The sequence below is a fragment of the Alligator sinensis genome, unplaced genomic scaffold (genome assembly GCF_000455745.1).
Source record: "Alligator sinensis unplaced genomic scaffold, ASM45574v1 scaffold308_1, whole genome shotgun sequence".
NCBI classification, from domain to species: Eukaryota; Metazoa; Chordata; order Crocodylia; family Alligatoridae; genus Alligator; species Alligator sinensis.
The window spans coordinates 257207-275556 of NW_005842041.1; positions in this window are offsets into that span (position 1 = coordinate 257207).

The following is an 18350-nucleotide window of genomic DNA, read 5'->3' on the forward strand; positions in this document are numbered from 1 at the left end:
AAAACAGAAGAGAGGGAAAAATGCTATGCAGTGGAACTAAACCATCCATAGCACAAGTTCCATTAGACAGACACTATTATTGTCGGAGGCTCAAAGAAGTATTAGAGCCCAGCTTCTGTAATAAGCAGAATGTTTTGCTACTTATATTCACAAACAAGAAATGGCAGGATAAATTACAGATTCATTGAGAAATTTAAATGTACTAATTGTCGAAAGCTGCTCTCCTCCTAAGTTCTGAGGGCCTAGTTGTGCCAGTAAGGACCAACTCCACATGTGGATGGGGACAGCTCATCAGCATGCAAAGAATGGATGTGCTTTATCCTCTGAATGCTGGAGCCCATCTCCCTGCTGGCACATACACTGCCAGCTCTACCAGCAAGTGTGGAAGAGTAGTGGAGCCTTAGTATTACTTACTTTCTGTTTCTTTGAAAAGGAACAAATCTAGGATATAGATCACGACAACTAGTATATTTGGCCCTTGTGTTAATGAGGAAAGAGACTGTCTCCCCTACACATATGGGCACACACTCAACTGCGAAGCATAGTCAAGCCCAGTGATTTTCAACCTGTGGTCCGTGGACCCCTAGGGGTCCTCTGACTATGTCTAAGGGGTCCGTGAAAGATGACTATCGTCAATCAAAAGTATGTGAATACCCACATTTACAGTCCAAAGGGGTCTGTACCTCCACCTGATGTTTCCAAAGGGGTCTGCACCCTCATTCAATTATTTTTTGGGGTCTGGAAATGAAAAAAGATTGAAAACCACTAGTCTAGCCTTTAATCAGGAAAGATGAAGAATGTTTAACTTCCAAGAAAATTTTGTCCAGGTGACAGCTCATGTGTACTGGCTTTCTCTTTTCTCTTACTCTATTACAAGTTGTTACAGAAATGCAGCGAAGGCTGACAGAGAAAAAAGAGAACAGCACGATGCCTTTCCTCTTTGGAAGCTTTTATTGCACAACAGTGGCAAGACTAGAGCTCTGTGCAGTGCAAAGCATACTTTGCATGCAGGTGACAGGGCCATGTTAGCCCAGGAATGATGTCTGTGGAGAAACAGGGAGGGAGGAATCAGATGCTCTATCCCAAAAAAGACTGAAGGTGTTTAGATGCTGAAACTGTTTCTGATTCAGGAAGGGCTGGAGCAGCCAGTATATTGTTATCTGTGTTGCCAACCTCTTGGCTCTGTCCTGACTGCCCGGTGGGAGAAAGATTTTCAAATTCAGTAAGTCAACAGGGAGTTGGTAGCAGAGAGATTCATCTTCTGCACAAAGAGTCAAGTAATTCAGGCAGTTCTGATGCCTTTATATAAAAGAGAGAACAGCTGCCTACTCTTGAGCCTGCCTAAGGGTGTGATTCACCCTCCTTCCTCAGCTTTAGAGAGCTACCAATTTATCCTGTGCATGCAGGACTGATGGCATGACCAAGGACTCAGATGAAAAGGCTAGTCTGCTAAGATTACCCACTGAGTACAGAGGTGGGCAATACTGGATCTCCACAGAGCCACTGGACTTGGAACGTTTTGTCTCTGCCAACACTTGTGCTGGGCCTGGACAGTAAGGAGCTGCACTGAGGCCAGGCAGCTGGAATCTGTGCCCACATTACCACTCCCTGCCCCTTCTCCCTGGCTACAACACAGATGCAGCTTCAGTTAGTGGGGAACTGAACCAGGGCTGGGCAGCTTCCAACAACTGGTACAGCTTCCTTCCTCTGGAAGCTATGCCCACAATCCATCTGGGAAGTGGAGGGACTGGGGAGAAGCAGGAACAGCAGCATGGGTGCAATTGCCAGCTCCCCAGCCCCAGTGCAGTTCCACTTTGGCAGGAAACAGCGCTCCTACCTCAGCCAGTGAGCAGGGGTAAAGTGGCTGGCAAATCCTCCCCCACTGCTGAAGCCACCCAAACTGTGCCAGACTGGAACCATGTTTTTCCAGCCTGCGGCTTGAAAAGGTTGCTGGCCCCTGCACTAGTGTATACATCTGGGGCAGGCTGTCCAATATAACTCACAGCTTGCTCCCATGTATTTCCAGCTATGGACCAAACAACATTACATCTCAGTCGTGTCAATGTGCAACTAGCACAACTGATACATGCAAACATGCTGCCTGTGGGGGTGGGGGACATGCAAGTGCCCTCATGGTATTGCACAGTGCTGACCACAGAACATAGAGGGAGTGTGCTAACTCGGTGCTCCCACTCCATGAACTAAGTCAGTCCAAGGAATCTGGTTGTGGACTGGCAGGCCTCTCTGCTAAATTACTGGGCATGAGATTGGCAAGTCTTGTACTGCATACATAAATGTTTTGATCAAAGGATCATACATCTCTCTGCCTATATATTAGAAATCCTTGTTCAGTTTTCTTCTGAGAAACCCCACTCCTAGTTTTGAATTCTGGATGACACACAGAGAGAACATCATTGCTTGTATCAAAATATCCATGGCAACATATGGATTTGAACCAGCGTCTACTCCCAGCTCTGCTACTGACTCATAGCATGACCTCAGGTAAGGTACTTTAACTCTGTGCACTTCTATGTCCCCTCTTGATCTTCAGGCTGAGTACAAGAAGCCTACTCACTGCCACTCCGTGTTTACACCAAATCCCAGGAAGGAAGCACCATGTTTGCAATGGAGCAGCCCTGAGTGTGTGCCCCAGCACCACTTTTAGGCTCCATCTTTGTCATGCTGATTGTTGCACATTAACCTGTAAAGGGCCAGCCTCTCAAAGAAGGGGAAGCTCAGTTTCAGCTACAGTACTATGTGGGCTAGAATTACAAAACAGCCAGAGGGCACACTTGAAAATGGTCAGCACCCAGAGGTAGGGCTAGATCAGGAGTGGGCAATTATTTTGGGTGAAGGGCCACATACAGAGTTTTGGCAAGTCATCGGGGGCCGCATGACACGCAGACAGGGGCAGATAAATATTAATTTTCTAACATTTTTAGGGGCCCCTTGGGCCAGATAGAATGGCCTGGTGGGCCGCATTTTGCCCACCCCGGGCTAGATTTTCAAGATGGCTCAGCTAACATTTATGCAGCTAAATCAGAGCCAGATTTTTAAATCCATTCAGCATCCACTTGTTCCCTCTGTTTTAATTCTGGTCAGATTTTTAAGGAAAACTAAGCAATCAATGCTCTGAGTAGTTTTGAAAATCTGGTCCCCTTATTTCAATGCCTAAATGGAAGCTAAGTCAGTTTGGAAAAAAAAAATCTTTCCTTAAGCAGCTTTCTCCCTCATATCATTATCTCTCATGGGGCTGGGGTGGGTAAGGTGCACAGTTAACAGCCCAGATGTTGCAAGTTCAAGGCCGTAGCAGAAGCACTCATGGCATAGCCCTGTCAGATTCCAACAAATCTGTGAATTCACTAAATACCTTGTCTTAAGGACATGAAAAAGAAAGGATTAGCTCCAGTGACTCTGTATGGGCAGCAGTGCATATCTGTCTCTTTGTGCCATTGCTGAGTGATGATATCATCTGAATGCTGGGTTTCATTAAAATATTTTTCGGTCACGTTTTCAGGGAATTTCGAGAGACATATATAGTGGAGGTTGTAGCACAGCAAGCTGCCCTATACAGCTTTGCCAATTTACCCTTCCATATTGACCTGCAAGATGCAGCAGTCTGCTTCAGACTGCCAATCAGGCTGACTCTTGTCAAATTATGTAGCGTTACAAACATCTACCAAGACTAGGTTGAGACCTCTAAGCTCATTTTCACGTGAGGGAAGCCAAGAGTTTTCTTCTCAGTTTTTCCATAATGCTGAAAAGAAAAAAATGGTAGAGGTTCAAGGGAAAGTTGGACATCAAGTAGTGAAAAGGCTCAACCCCAAATTTCATGTTTAAACCCATTGTATCACCAAGTCTGTATGATCTCAATACTTCCTTTATCAGCCTGCTAAAGCAAAACTTATCAAGTGTCTAGCCACTCCACAATGCAATATGATCTTGTCTAGTTACTGTATGACAAAGGTGTAAACGGGTTCTGTTTAAAGTAGGGAATGAAGAATAGAAATTCTCAAAGGATGCGTGAAGGCAGCATGGTTCCCAAGAAAAGGTGAGTGATTTAAAAAAAAAAAATGAAAATGGGTGTGATATGCGGAATGCACCAAGTAAGTTATTTAAAGGCATGACAGAAGGGAGAAATGAGGCCCAGGAGGAAAAAAATATATATTTTACACAGATTTCAGAACAAAATGCAAACCTATGTGCACTAAGTACAGTGAACCTTGGAGGATTTTTTTATTTTTTGGCTGGGGTTGAAAAACTTTTATTTGTTTTTGCCTCTTTTTGTTGTTGTTGCCAGGGATGGATTCAAACCAAACCCTGGCAATCTTGCTGGGTTTGGAGCTTAGCTGAACTGTTTTGGCTTCTGAACATTGTCAAAAAACTCTTCAAGCTAATCTAGGAGAGCTGTGTCTCCAAAAATGAAGCTTCCTCCTCTGTCATTCCTTCATCTCGCTTCCTCCAGCCCCCTTGCTGTGTAACCGTGTGACACACAGCCATTCTGTGAGAATTGAGAAGGATATTGGCAGTTTGGGAGCTGTTGTTCCTGCTTATGTATGCAAAGAACATAATTGCTAAGTGCATCATCTGTTGTAATTTACACATCCACACACAGCACAGAGAAAAGCATTTTCCTTATGTGGACACAACATCTAATTATGTCTTTTTATTACCGGTATTTGTGTTACAAGGAGCTGGTAGGTCTCAACTGAGATCAGGCCCTATTGGCCTAAGCATTCACAAGCACTTAGTAAGAGATGGTTCCCTGAAATAGCATATAATCTAAATTTTTAAAAAAGGGCCAGAGAAAGGAAGTAGTAGTAGTACTATTCTTATTATTACTATCTCCCTTATTTGGCAAATAGAGAATAGAGTCATATAAATGACTTGGCCAGTGCCACACAGGAAGGCTGCTGCAGAGATGCAAACTCATTCATTCTGCATTCAGATTCAGGGTCTTAATCACAAAACCATCCTATTCCAAAATTATAAATATGGTCAAATGCAAACTTTGCTGTATCTATATGGTTTAGGCAGGAGGCCTCAGGCATAACCAAGAAATTGTAGGTGACTATAGGTACAAGCCAAAAACAGTCTCTGGAAACAAAACAAACAAAACAAAAGCGTCTCACATTCTGCTTTAAAGGACGTTGTGTTCCCTGCTACAGTCTGTGTTGACTAGTTTGACTTTTAATCTCATAGTTCCAGAATCCAAGCTAAAATCACCCAGTTCTTTACTGTATACATTTTTCTAGCTACATTTTAATTTCCTCCATTTTACCAGGATATATCACTTAGTTATCCCCAGTAATGGCATTTTAGTATCTTAAGCATAGTATCACATGTGGCTAGGGGATCCTTCATCATTACTTTCCAGAAAACAAAACAAAGCTTTTTGCTTCTTACAAATGAGTCTCTGCTTGGGCCTGCTGAACGAAGGAGTCTGGCACCTTATTTTTTTCTTTTTGGGTCCTGTACACTAAACCTCCCCTTGAAACACTCAGAAGAGAAAATTGCCTTTTAAATTGTAGTTGCCTATACAAGATCCTGTCCTGGGGAAACCAGCATGGTGCCACCTTTGCATCCACTGTCATTGGTATGCCACTTCTCCTCCCAGCTTGGCGTTCTGCTCTGTGAAGCAGAAAGCTGCACTGTTGTGTATTACATTCCATACATCACAGATAACGGGAGGGGAGTAGGGGGCTTTTAGCATGCATGAAGAATTTTTTGAGACAAGTTTTCAGAGAATACTTTTCTTGTTCACTCCAAGTGCTCCAATAATGTAAGTTATTCTTTGAAAAACAGCTCCCATGCAGAACTTCAGCCACAAGAGGGCATTTGAAGGACATAAGATCAATGGGTAGCAGACCTCCTGTGGTCAGCTGAAGGCAGCACATTTTGCCTGACCCACTGTGCTAAAGTATGGCATACAGTAAACTATTTTATTTTGCTAATTTTCTTACTTTGTCTTTTTGTTGTTGCCACTCAGCAGTTCTGATTAGTGGCTCGTAGCAGGCAGCATTTACATTGTTTTCATGCCTTATCTGGAATGGGTGGTACAAAGGTACAAAGGGATATTCTCTTTTCGTGGAACAATACTAGTGAATAAACGATCACTGAGAAACATCTTTTTTCATCAAATGTGTTTGTGATTAAGACTAAGAATGTCAAGTGCATTGTTGATCTTCCACACCACCCAGCTTCCTTCAGCCTTCTCCAGCCAACTCTTCAATGAATTCCCATCTATCAAAGTCCATAAATTCTCCGCTATTCTCATTCCCTCTGCCCTGTTCCCTTAACTCAAGATTTTTCCCTTAACTCTTTTTCTTGGCTCTTAATTCCTTTTCCCTGGGCTCCCATGGTATAGTTCAACTTACTAGCACCAGCTCACACCCAACAGCCAGTTCTCTCCACTTCAGCTCTCACACCCCTGAACACCCCTGCAGAAAGTGTCATGGCCACACAGCCTTCTTCCATTACATATTAGTTCTCCTCTTCATTTTTTCTCTCTTCATCAAACATCAATACTTCCCCTCTAACAAATATGGTATGTTGAATATAAGTGTAACTTTACAAAGCAGCTATAATGTGGGCTACGTTCTTTTGATATGAAGATTAAAAAATGGTCTAAGATACTGAGGTTGAAAATGCTATTACATGTGTATACAGAAATATTCCGTGGGGATATGCATTGTACATTTGAAGCAGTTAACCTGATAGTCACAATAATGTGTGAAGTGAATGCTTGGTAACAGGGTATGGTAGGATTTTAAATCCTGAACAAATGTTCAGTAGTAGCTAAGGCAGATTGAACCTAGAAGGAAAACTCACCCATTCAAGTTATATCTTGTCATAGATGCTGAGATCAAGGAGCCAAGTCATATGTATCATATAGCAAGATGAGGATTTGCATGGGGAAAGAGAAGGAAAACAGGGTAATAAATCTATGTGAAAGGAATCCAGGTATGTAAGCAGTCCACAAACACGTACATACATGAGAGAGACTGCGCACATGCGTGCAAGATATGGAGCCATGGAGGTGAATATCCCTTGTGTTTCCAACTTCCCTACCCTCCTGGCTCAACCAAACACACTCCCACATATAGTTAGGAAGATGGGAAGTGACAGAGCCATTCGTCTCCTAGAGATTCTGGCTGTGGATGATTAGGAATGAAGAGTCTTTCCCTCTGCCCCTTGTCAAAGGGAAGGGGAAACCATGATAGGAACTTCCTGTAGAAAAGTGAGGCCAAGTGAGGACTCCTAATTCAGTCTCTTTTTCAATGAGGAGCCGAAATGGCAGAGAGAATGAAAGAGGAGGAGCCTTTTGAAACTGAAGGAAGGCAAAGGAGGGAAAGTCTCCTCCTGTATTTACCAAAGAAAGGCGAGTTTCATTCTCCTAGCCTCCCTCTCATTTTAGCCTGAGTTTTTCAGCTTACTTTTTCAAACTTTACATTTGTTCAGACCCTTGGGCAATGCTTAAAAAATTATATAGTTTTTGCTGGTGTGAAATCTGGAGTGGGCTGCTCTCAATCTCTTGGTGAAGTTGGTCTATTTTGTTTAACCCCCCCCAAAGTTAAACATTCACTGGAGAAGGGACCAGAACCCAGCTGCCCACTTGCTCGGACTAGAGAGTCTCTTGCCCTGGCTGACAATATAGATATTTTATGCAAAGAAGGACAGCTCTAAAAGGAAAGATCTTGAGAACCCCCAAAAGGAATTATAGCTTGTGGTTAACACACTCATATGGGAGATGGGAAACCTTATTAGTTTCCAAATCCTGATCCCAGTCAGCTGGAGAGCGGCTTTAAACTTGGGTCTCTAGGAGAGTGTCCTGGTTATAGTATTGAGAGGTAGGTTTCCCCTTACTTTCTCCAGCTGGAGTTGTTACACTTTAGATAAGGTACTTAAATCATCATTGAAAAAGTAAGAGAGAGAGTGAACGAGACTATATTTCTATCCTGGTGCCTCACCATCACGTGTATTTAGCAACCCGCATTACAAAATGGGGGCGGGGGGTCGCTTTAACTAAAACTTGTTGAATGAACTTTAGTTAAAGAGCCCCCATGGCCATTTTGAAATGCAGGATGGTGAATACACACAATGCTGTGGTGTTTTAAGTAGAGTGGCTGTTTGGGAAACCACTCTAATGAAACCCCCCTCCCTCCCAGAGCATGTGTATGGACACTCCCAGGTTCTAGTATTCATTGACTTTGTTACATCAAGTGGAGGAGCTTTAACAAGGTAGATTGAGAGCAGCCCATCCTGGAATTCACACCAGTAAACCTCCAGGATTGCCAGGTAGGTTCAAATCTCCTCAAGCCTGGTGGGAACTAAGCCTAGTCCTCTACATCCTAGCAAGTGCTTCAACCACGGAGCTATTAGGGCAGGGAAAGACAATTATTTTGGGCAGAGGGCTACTTACTGAGTTTTGGCAAGCCATTGAGGGTCACATGCCTAGCAGCCAGGAGCAGATATATATTAATTTTCTAATTTTTTTAGGGGCCCTGTGGGCCGGATAGAATGGCCTGGTGGGCTGCACTCAGCCTGCGGGGCACATTTTGCCCACCCCTGTATTAGAGAAAGGTGTAGTGGCCACAATGCTATGACAATGTGACTTGAAAAAAACTTCCTTCCAGACACAACTATTTGGGTAATTTGAGTCAAATTCATCCAGCTCTTTTGATGTCCCCATTTAGTTGCTGCTTGTCATTTCACTGAAGGTGAGACTTGCTGAAGAGGTAGCATAGGCTAAGTATTCATGCGTGTGCCTGGATACAGGCTAAGCTACCTTTGATTGCTGTTCTGGTGAATCCTCATGGACAAAGAATCTCTTTGGAAATTTAAATTGGAAAATGGTTATTAGTTATATTTCTGTATCCTTCTTTGCTGATTCTAGGGCTTGATAGGTGGTCCTGGTACAAGGGGACAAAGATGAATTTAATACACACAAGAATTGCTTTAGTTTCCCTCTAGTCTGTCTTGATCAGGGAGTCAGTCTTTAGAAAAGGCTGAGACTAGCTGATACCACCCTGCATACCTTCACAGCTGCTTGAAGTCACTGGAAAACAGAGTCAAAGCTCTCAAAGTTGTCATTGAAGGAGGGGTAGAAGTATTACAGGATTGTACCTGGAGGACTAATTGCAATGCTGCAGCTATAAAACCTAAACCTTGCTGTCCACACGGGCACCATAACAGACAGTGACATAGTGATGAATGACAGCAGGCTCAGTTTCATTCTGAACAAATGCAACCATATTGTGACACACACGCACCATTGGAAACAATTTTGCATGTGGATGTGTTGTATGTAATTTGCATGCTTGGGGCTTGCAACTCTGGTCACAAAATCCCTATTCTTCCCCAAAGCCAGGGCCACCAACAATGGACTTCTTAAATAACAAAATAGCACAGATCATTTTTAGGAAAGCCATGCTACAGGTTGCCTTTTATGCTAAAGCATATGTGTACCCTAACTGAAAAGAATACTGACATGCACTGCAAAGATGGACTAATTTTTCTTTTAAACTGAAAAAGATCCCTATTGGAAAAACGGGAATGGTATGTTCCATCAGGAGGAAAACAAATTACCTCTCCAGCAGCCAATCTCAGTTCCCCAGAGCTCTGACAGTGACAAGAGATGACACTTTCTGGCTTCAGACTGTTGGGGATTTGAGAACACTGATTGACTGGTGAGGAAGCAACGGGAAAATTTACAGGACTTTTTTTATACAACCGTCATGCAACAGCTGCTGAATAGGCTTCTTCTGAGTCATTACAGTGAATGCAGATTACAAATCATACACAAAATGCAGCTACTGTAAATCTTGACAGGTCCATCCATTAATATAATATTGAGTTCAGACAAGCCTTAGTTGCCATAACAGATCAATAAGATATAACTTCTTTTGCGACAGTGAAGAGCACTGCTTGAAGGGATGACTGCATTAGGGTAGTGAGCATCCAGACTTGAGAAGGCATTGTTGATTGCACAGCTAGGATTGTCTGGGATTATTGGAGAGCTGAGAACAGGCTGCTCATCTGAGGGTACTTCTTTTGAAGGTAGCAGTGTTTGGACTGATGGAGTACAGCTAAGAAGCAGAACTAATAGCCTTACCACAAGTCTGTGAATCATGGGATGTGCAATTATTATTTTAAAGGTACTAGTGACCGATTCAGATAAAGACAGCCACTGTCCTAAAGTCTGTGCTATCAAAGACATTCAGGGTCTGCCTACTTTCCTAGCTTGCATGTAAAAGTTTATGGAGTCTTCCTCTTGTGACAATGTGTAGAGTGTGAGACTGTAAGGTTTTTGTGTCTGACTCAGAGACAAGAAGTGAACTTTGCAATATCAGGGATATTGGCATGCCATGCTACTATTAGCGCAGAAGCAAAAACATGGCAATCCTATTTTTGGGAAATCCTGGAAGCCCTAAATAACAAAGGAGCCCTCAGACAAGGGCAAATAAGGACTGGATTCTGCAAGTTTGGATTTTCTTGCACTTGAATGAGCAATCAGTATTTCGGCAGATACCCCAAAGTTTTTGATAAGTCTAGGTCTAATACAGCCATGTGGAAAGTTCTTTTCTAAGTAAATTGCCACAGGTTTCATTGTGACAGTACAAAGTAAGATAAAGTTATGGGAAATTAAATTTCACATAGGATAGCTTTATTGTAAGATTTAAAACTGGAATCCTTAGAATTGGAAGGAACTGTAAATAAGAAATATTGCATGATGGGGAACACTGATTGGTGCATACAGAGATGGGCATACTGGTAGCTTGGCTATTGAATATATACACCTAAAAGTGCATCTTAGTGCTTATAAAGATCAGCATTTTAGACTATGTTTTCTAATGGATTTATGTTATGTTTAGATATATAAATCTAGTTTCTGTAATGGCCATACCTGTCAATGTATATGCTGACATCATCCATTTCAATGGAAGTGAATATTTTCCAGTTGTGAGAGAGAACATGTTTAACAACAGCAACCAAAAAGGTTGACTAGTTATCCACCTAAAGTGCATGCACAATTTTGCATTTACCTCTTGCAACATTTGTATTATTTTTGTCTTAAGTTTGTTCTAAAAACCAACAGGAAAAGAAAAGAAAATCACGGGGGTTTGTTGTTTTTTTTTTTTAGAAAGCCCTTTATCTATTACCTCATTAACATAAATTCAAAGACTTTTTCAAATCAAGTGTTTCTCTTTTATCCAGAGGCGATATTGCATCAGGGAATGCAGGGAGCAGAGGTTCTGTTTTCCCCTACTTATAAAGAGGTCAACTATGTATTCAACCTGAATCCAAGAGCCCCTCTGGAAGAATCTCCTAGCAGCAGGAGATTTCAGCGCCCAAGGAATGCACACTTGGGTATGAAGCTGCGGGGAGCTGCTTTCAACCTAAATTTGCCTCCTGTTCCTTCCTTCCTTAACTCCTATGCCTTACCTCTGTCACCCTGGAGAATCCTAATGCAGTGTATATTTTCAGAAGCCGCTTAATTTCAGAAGCACTGTATGAAGCCTGCTCTGAGACTCAAATATATAAAGACTTTAGCAGTGGTCAAGAGGACAAGCCCTTTGATAATGGCATGTCTCAGTGGCTGCAACGTAAGCCAAACCCATAATTTATTTTTCTAGAGGTTATAATCAAAGTAACCTCTGCTGGTCTCTTGCCAGGAAGACTAATTTTCAGGAGGAATTGTTTATTGTGGAGAGCAGGTATTTTCCAGTACTTCATCTGTAGAAACAAATAATTGCTAATAACAAATCTAGCAGATTTCTAGGGTAGTCTTCTGAAGCAAGTATTTGTCTTCTGTCGAACACCTTCTGTTGCGTTCTGCAAACACAAGCTGCTATAATGACCTCAGCACTTTTTTACCTTTTATTCAAAGTCACTGAGATGTTTATGATTCAGTTTCCTCCCCCAACTCAGCAATAAATACCAACACAGTGAAGACCAGTAAATCTGCCATTCAAGCAGCAAAAAAACCCTAAAAAAAAACCAACCACATGCCAATCCAGAAAATGACTCCCTCATAGTTTTTATAAAACAAAGATGCTTTTTTCCTGCTCTGTCAGGGAATGGCATCCTTTGGGAGTTAGCTGACAAAAGGCTAGAGAGCCCAGCACTTCCAGAGGTGGTGGCAGATTGTGGGGGCAGTTGTTTCAGTTGTGCGGGGTAGCAGGGTGAATGGGAAGACTTCGAATGGTTCCTCATGAGCATTTTTTCTTATATGCTGAGTCACTTTTGATTCAGCCACATTCATACCCTGTTTGGTTCCTCTTTCTGCAAATAGATTTGTGTTTTCATGAATACGGTAGTATGGGCCGCCTCCTCAGAAACATGAGGAGACATGCAAGTAAAAGGGTATTCATAAATAGGTACCGGTATTGACTATTTACTATTTACATGGGAAGTATATGAAAACCATTAATATAATTTTAATTATTGAGGCAAGAAACTGAAACATTTACCTGGTTTTTTGTTTGCTTGGTTTTTTTATTGAGCAACAACAAATAATGGATAGTGAACCCTCAAAGCCGAAACCTGGTTTCACACCACCCATATACTAAGTATTTGCATGGTGTTTATCAAACAATAATATTTACAGATCGGTTTGCTTACAAACGTCTGTATGCAGATAATGTGTATACCAGAGGCTACAGTCTTTGGATAAGTATTTTGCTCACCTCTGATGAACACTGAAAAGCAAAGGAGAACTCAAACTTCTGCTTTCCTCTGTTGGTGCAAATAGTGTGCAAATCTGACAGCAACATGAGAAAAATGATCTTGCACCACTATTCCTATGACAGCCCTAAGCTCTAAAGAAGAGGCTGCTCGTCAGCGTTTCTGCGGGTAAGACATTTTCTCCTGCGTTGCTTTACCAAATAGTCTTCTCCACAAAAAAAAATCAAACACCAAGCCAACCCAAAACAAAAAACTCTGCTACAATCAGAGCCTTTGGCTCAAAGGCTTATGAACTTTTTAAATTTTGTTCTGTTCCACATTCCAGGACATATGCTGAGCATCTGCGTGCTAGCATCAAAACATTCTCATCTTCTGAGTAAAACCAGGTTATATTGCTGCAGAAAGTTATGTTTAGATACTGTACTCCCTCCCTACAAAGAAATTTGACACTCAAAACAGCTGGGACTTTTCTATTCAGATTCCTTAGCCAATATGAATGGGATGTGAGAAGGATGTCTTTGTTTTAATTGATAATTTGTTTTTAATCTAGATGCCAGAGAAAGAAAAAACATAGAACGAGAGACAAAGATCAGGATTATAAAAGCAGAAGAGAATTATAAACATAGCAGGATAGGGGTCGGGGAAGAGCTCTGAAGAAGGACAGAGGGCAGGTGAGCAGAGAAGGGAGATGGGTATATTCCTCAGAGCCCAGGGAGGGGCTGTAGGATCCGGGAAATAAGAGTGAAGGAGATTTACTATTGTTTTCCCTGTGCACAGACTAGGAAGAGCAATGGGATGAGGAAACTCTGAAACCAGGAGAAGAAGGGAAGAAAGGGATGCTGACAGCAGGGGAGACAGGAAACCTTGAAAGCAGAAGCAGCCAAAATGATGCAGCAAGTTTATGCAAAGAAAGGAGCATAGATAGCACTCCTGGATATATAACTGTGTAGTGTTTATAGAGGGGTATGGATGGGTCTGCATATATAAAGAAGGTTACTACTAGAGTGCAGATTGCATAGTGCAGCTGCAGTGCAGCTAGCAAGAAGGGTAGCTTCAATAATAAAGCAGGAGAGAAACGCCCGAAGAAGTGGTGCTGCACCTGCTGTGCTTATCAGATTTTATAATAGGACTTTCCTTACTTATACAAAATACCACTATAGCAGGATCTCTCACACCCAGTGTCCTTCCTCTTTTTGCTCTGCAGCTGATGCTCTGTGTTGATATCTCCTATCCTAATATATAGACTACATTATAATGATACTGCAGTGCACTAAATGTCAGAGAAAGGAAGAGACAGCAACAAGAACTTGACTTTGACAGTGGTGTTGCTGCTGCAACAGCAGGAACACAGGCCCTTCAAAAATGGCTGGTCTGGCTGCTCCTAATTAAGGTGTACAGAACATTTTGTCAACAAACAATACAAAATCATGAAGGAACTCACTGGGCAAAGCAAAACGTTTAAGGTACAATTGGAAACAAAGATCTTGAATAGGGGGCACTGCTTTTTTATATACAGTGTGAAGCCAGGAGTGCTGTAATAATATTAATTATTTTACAGGTATGGATAATGTACTTCTGAATAGCATATTGTACTGTAATCAGGATGGGATGGAGAGAATCCGGAGATCAGCTTGATAAGAGATTTCCTTACCAGTGACTACCCAGACCCAGAGAGCAAGCCAAAATCATGTATAAAAGGTGGGAATTTGGAAAGGTTTTTTTCTATGTATTCCCTTGGGAGGCTGAAAGGAGAACTCAAGGAAGGAATAAAACAGGAGTTTTTTTACAGGAGGGGAGATCACAAGAGTAGAGAGAAATAATGTAACAGCTTGATCCTGCTTTACTTTGCGCCTACTGTACAGCTGCTCCAGCTGCCCTAAGCCAGGATATAAACCCTATCATAGTAAGTCCGCTGAAGGGGTTATCTGTGCAAGGCTCATTGAAGTCATTCATCTCCCATAGCCTTAAAAGATCTTATCTCTTGGGCAAGGAGCCCAAGTTATGTGATGCACTAGGAATGGAATTCAAGGATACATATTACAGGAGAGGAGACAAACAAAATAACTAGGAAAGCAACTCTTCCTAGTCTTATGCATTCAAGGAAACACAAAGTCAGATAACCCTAAGAATACATAGACTCTCTCTCCCCTTCAGCCCCTCAAATTGTATTGAATATATTGTAAGCCCTACTTTATTCTATAAAAGATACAATGGCCAAAGCTCATGTATGCATATCAATGTCACTGCCTCTATGAATCACCATTCTGGAGATATGGTAGAGGCCTAGAAGCTGTGTATAAACCATATCCTCATCACCAGGGATCCTGTTTTTTTCTGTTTAAATATCACAAATTCTCTGATTAAAAAACTCAAAATCCACGGTTTTCCATGATGACAATGAAGCACCATTTTATATACAGGTATCAGTTGAATGCAATGTTTTGATATATTTACAATTTTAAAGCATTTTGGAAGCCCACCAGTGCCTCAAACGCTCTGAGAAAATAAATTCTAAATATCTATAAATTTTAGCATTTGATTTTGGGTTTTTCATCATGGAAAAAAGAGCTCTCCTTGCCCCCTCCACTAACCAGCTGTGGCTGTCACCCCCCTACTGCTTTGTGGCACTGAGCAGCCCTGTTATGCCCTGCCCTGCCCATACTAGTGCCCCTCACTGCCTACACACAGCCCCCTGGCTCTGCCAGTGCCCCTCACTCCCAATCCAGTGCCCCACCCCTGCTGGTGCCCATCACTCCCTGTCCAGAGCCCGCTGGCCCTGCTGATGCCCCTCACTCCCCACCTACAGCTCCCTGCCCCCTCCAGCCCTGCCAGAGGGGACTCACATCTGCCAGAGCTGTGAGGCCAGGGACCCAGGTCTGCAGACCCCTGCCCACCCCAGCAGTGACCGAGTCCCAACTATCACCTGTGGGCAGTCTGGCTCCCCCTGCCCCACAGATCACATGGCTGGAGCGGAGCCCATTTTGCGAGGGGGGTGGGGGTGGACACTGTAAGCTTAGGGCTCCCTGCTCTGCTGCCTTTCCCCTGAGCCCTCTATGGCCCAGTGGGCACAACCTGGCATGGCAGAGTAGGACAGGGAGTCTTGGTGCTACTGCTGCCAGCTCCATGCCACCATGTTTAGGTCCCCCTGCCTGCCCAGCAGCAATGGGGGGCACAACTCCACACTTCCACCCCTGCTGCTGCTGGGTGGGCAGAGTCCACCTTGCCATGGTGACGCAAGGCTTCTGGAAGTGGCACTGAATCTTCCCACCCTGCTCTGCCACATCAGGTCCTGCTCACAGGGCCATGGAGACCCCAGGGTGAGGGCATCAGGGTGGGGAGCCCCAAGCCCACAGTGGGCAGCCCACATCCACCCCCACCTGTGCATAAATCTTGGGGCACATGTCCCCCATGTCCCCCACTGGGACAAGCCATCACCCCTGCCCACTGGATGAGCCACCTGCAGCTCTATCCCACTCCCTGCCTAGGCCCTGTGGCTGCACATTCTGGGCCTGGGTCCCAAGCCCCATGCACCACCCTGGCTGGGCAGTGCCCCCAGCCCTAGCCCCAACCTTGCCCAACTCCCTCCCTATGGGGGCCTCAATCCCCCCCGCTCCCCGACTTACCTGTGGAGAGCTGTGGGAGCTACTCTCCAGGCTGCCTGGCTGCCACATGCTTATGTGTGCATGCACATTCACATGGTACCCCCTGCCTGGTGGCAGGTTGTAACCACCAGCCTGTGAAGGAAAAACCATTTCTCCCATGTTTTTCTCCTTAAAGAAGAGAAAATCCAGGTTTTTCTCCTTAAAATAAGAAAAATCCACATTTTACTGCATTTTTACATGGCAAATGGAAAACCTGGATCCTTGCTCATCACTAATAACCCAAATAATATCACTGAGCTTGAATTCAGTTAATACAAAGCAGATATGAAGTACAAAATGTTAGGCGCAGAAATGACAAAACATGCCCACCTCAATCATTCAGGTATGTACAAGCATTACATTTCAACCAGTGGAATTGCAGTTCCATTGATTGAAATGCTCTATGTACAAGAATTCACAGCACTTCAGCCAGTTAAATGGGGGGGAAGGGGAAGGGAGAGAATCTGTGTATTCTTAGGGTTATCTGACTTTGTGTTTCCGTGAATGAATAAGAATAAGAAGAGTTGCTTTCCTCTGGCCATGTGTTTGTCTCCTCTCTTGTAAAATGCATCCTTGAATTCCATTCCTAGTGTCAGGTAACTTGGGCTCTTTGCCCAAGAGATGAGATAGAAATCTCCATCACATCAGATAGCACTGAAGTGTTAACTGACTCGGATTCAAGCATTTGAGAGAATGCTTGAACACTACCCCAATCAATTGAAGCCACAGGGGTAACCTCCATGATCCCATCTTGTCTGCCTTCACCCCAACCTCAAGAGAGACATTCTGTGACAGGCTGCAGTCTATTGCTGAAACCTGGGTCACAATAAACTTCTTTCCCTGGCAACTTAGGGTGCTGACAGATGCGCAGCTCTAACTCATGGAACTTCACAGAAAGCACCATGAGTTAGACTGACGTTCCTAACCCAACAGACATTTGCTGTTGGGTTGGGAGGGTGGAGGATTGAGCTCTGCTTTGGAGCCAATCCAGCTGAGGAGCTGCGTGTCTGCAGCTTCTCTCCCCTAGGCCCCTCCCTCCCCCCTCCCCTCCCAGATCCGGTGCTGTCTGCACAATGGGAGCAGGGGAGAAGGGAGGGGAGAGAGCTCAGGATGGAGTTTGCCCAGACTGAGCTCCCTCCCCTCCCTTCTCCCCTCCTATCCTCCCATTGTGCAGATAGCACTGGGGGGTAGGAGGGCTGGGCTGCATCAGCCCAGCCACCTGAGCAGAAAGAAGTTAATGAAGGTGTTCCACTTTGGAGCACCTTCATCTGAACCCTCATATAATGAGGGTTAATTTGTCTCATGATCAGGGACTTTTAAAGCACTCTGAAGCTGTGCACTTCTGTCAGGGCACAGCTGCAGAGTGCTTTCAGGGCGCTGATCATACAAGATATGTAACTTTTCATAGATTCATAGATTCATAGATGCTAGGGTCGGAAGGGACCTCAATAGATCATCGAGTCCGTCCCCCTGCATAGGCAGGAAAGTGCTACGAGTGCTGGGTTCAGATGACCCCAGCTAGATGCTTATCTAACCTCCTCTTGAAGACCCCCAGGGTAGGGGAGAGCACCACCTCCCTTGGGAGCCCATTCCAGACCTTGGCCACTCTAACTGTGAAGAAGTTCCTCCTAATGTCCAATCTAAATCTGCTCTCTGCTAGCTTGTGGCCATTATTTCTTGTAACCCCCGGGGGCGCCTTGGTGAATAAAACCTCACCAATTCCCTTCTGTGCCCCCGTGATGAACTTATAGGCAGCCACAAGGTCACCTCTCAACCTTCTCTTGCGGAGGCTGAAAAGGTCCAGTTTCTCTAGTCTCTCCTCATAGGGCTTGGTCTGCAAGCCCTTAACCATACGAGTGGCCCTTCTCTGGACCCTCTCCAGGTTATCCACATCCCTCTTGAAGTACGGCGCCCAAAACTGCACGCAGTAAAAAAACTGCGGTCTGACCAGCACCCGATAGAGGGGAAGTATCACCTCCTTGGACCTATTCGTCATGCATCTGCTGATGCACAATAAAGTGC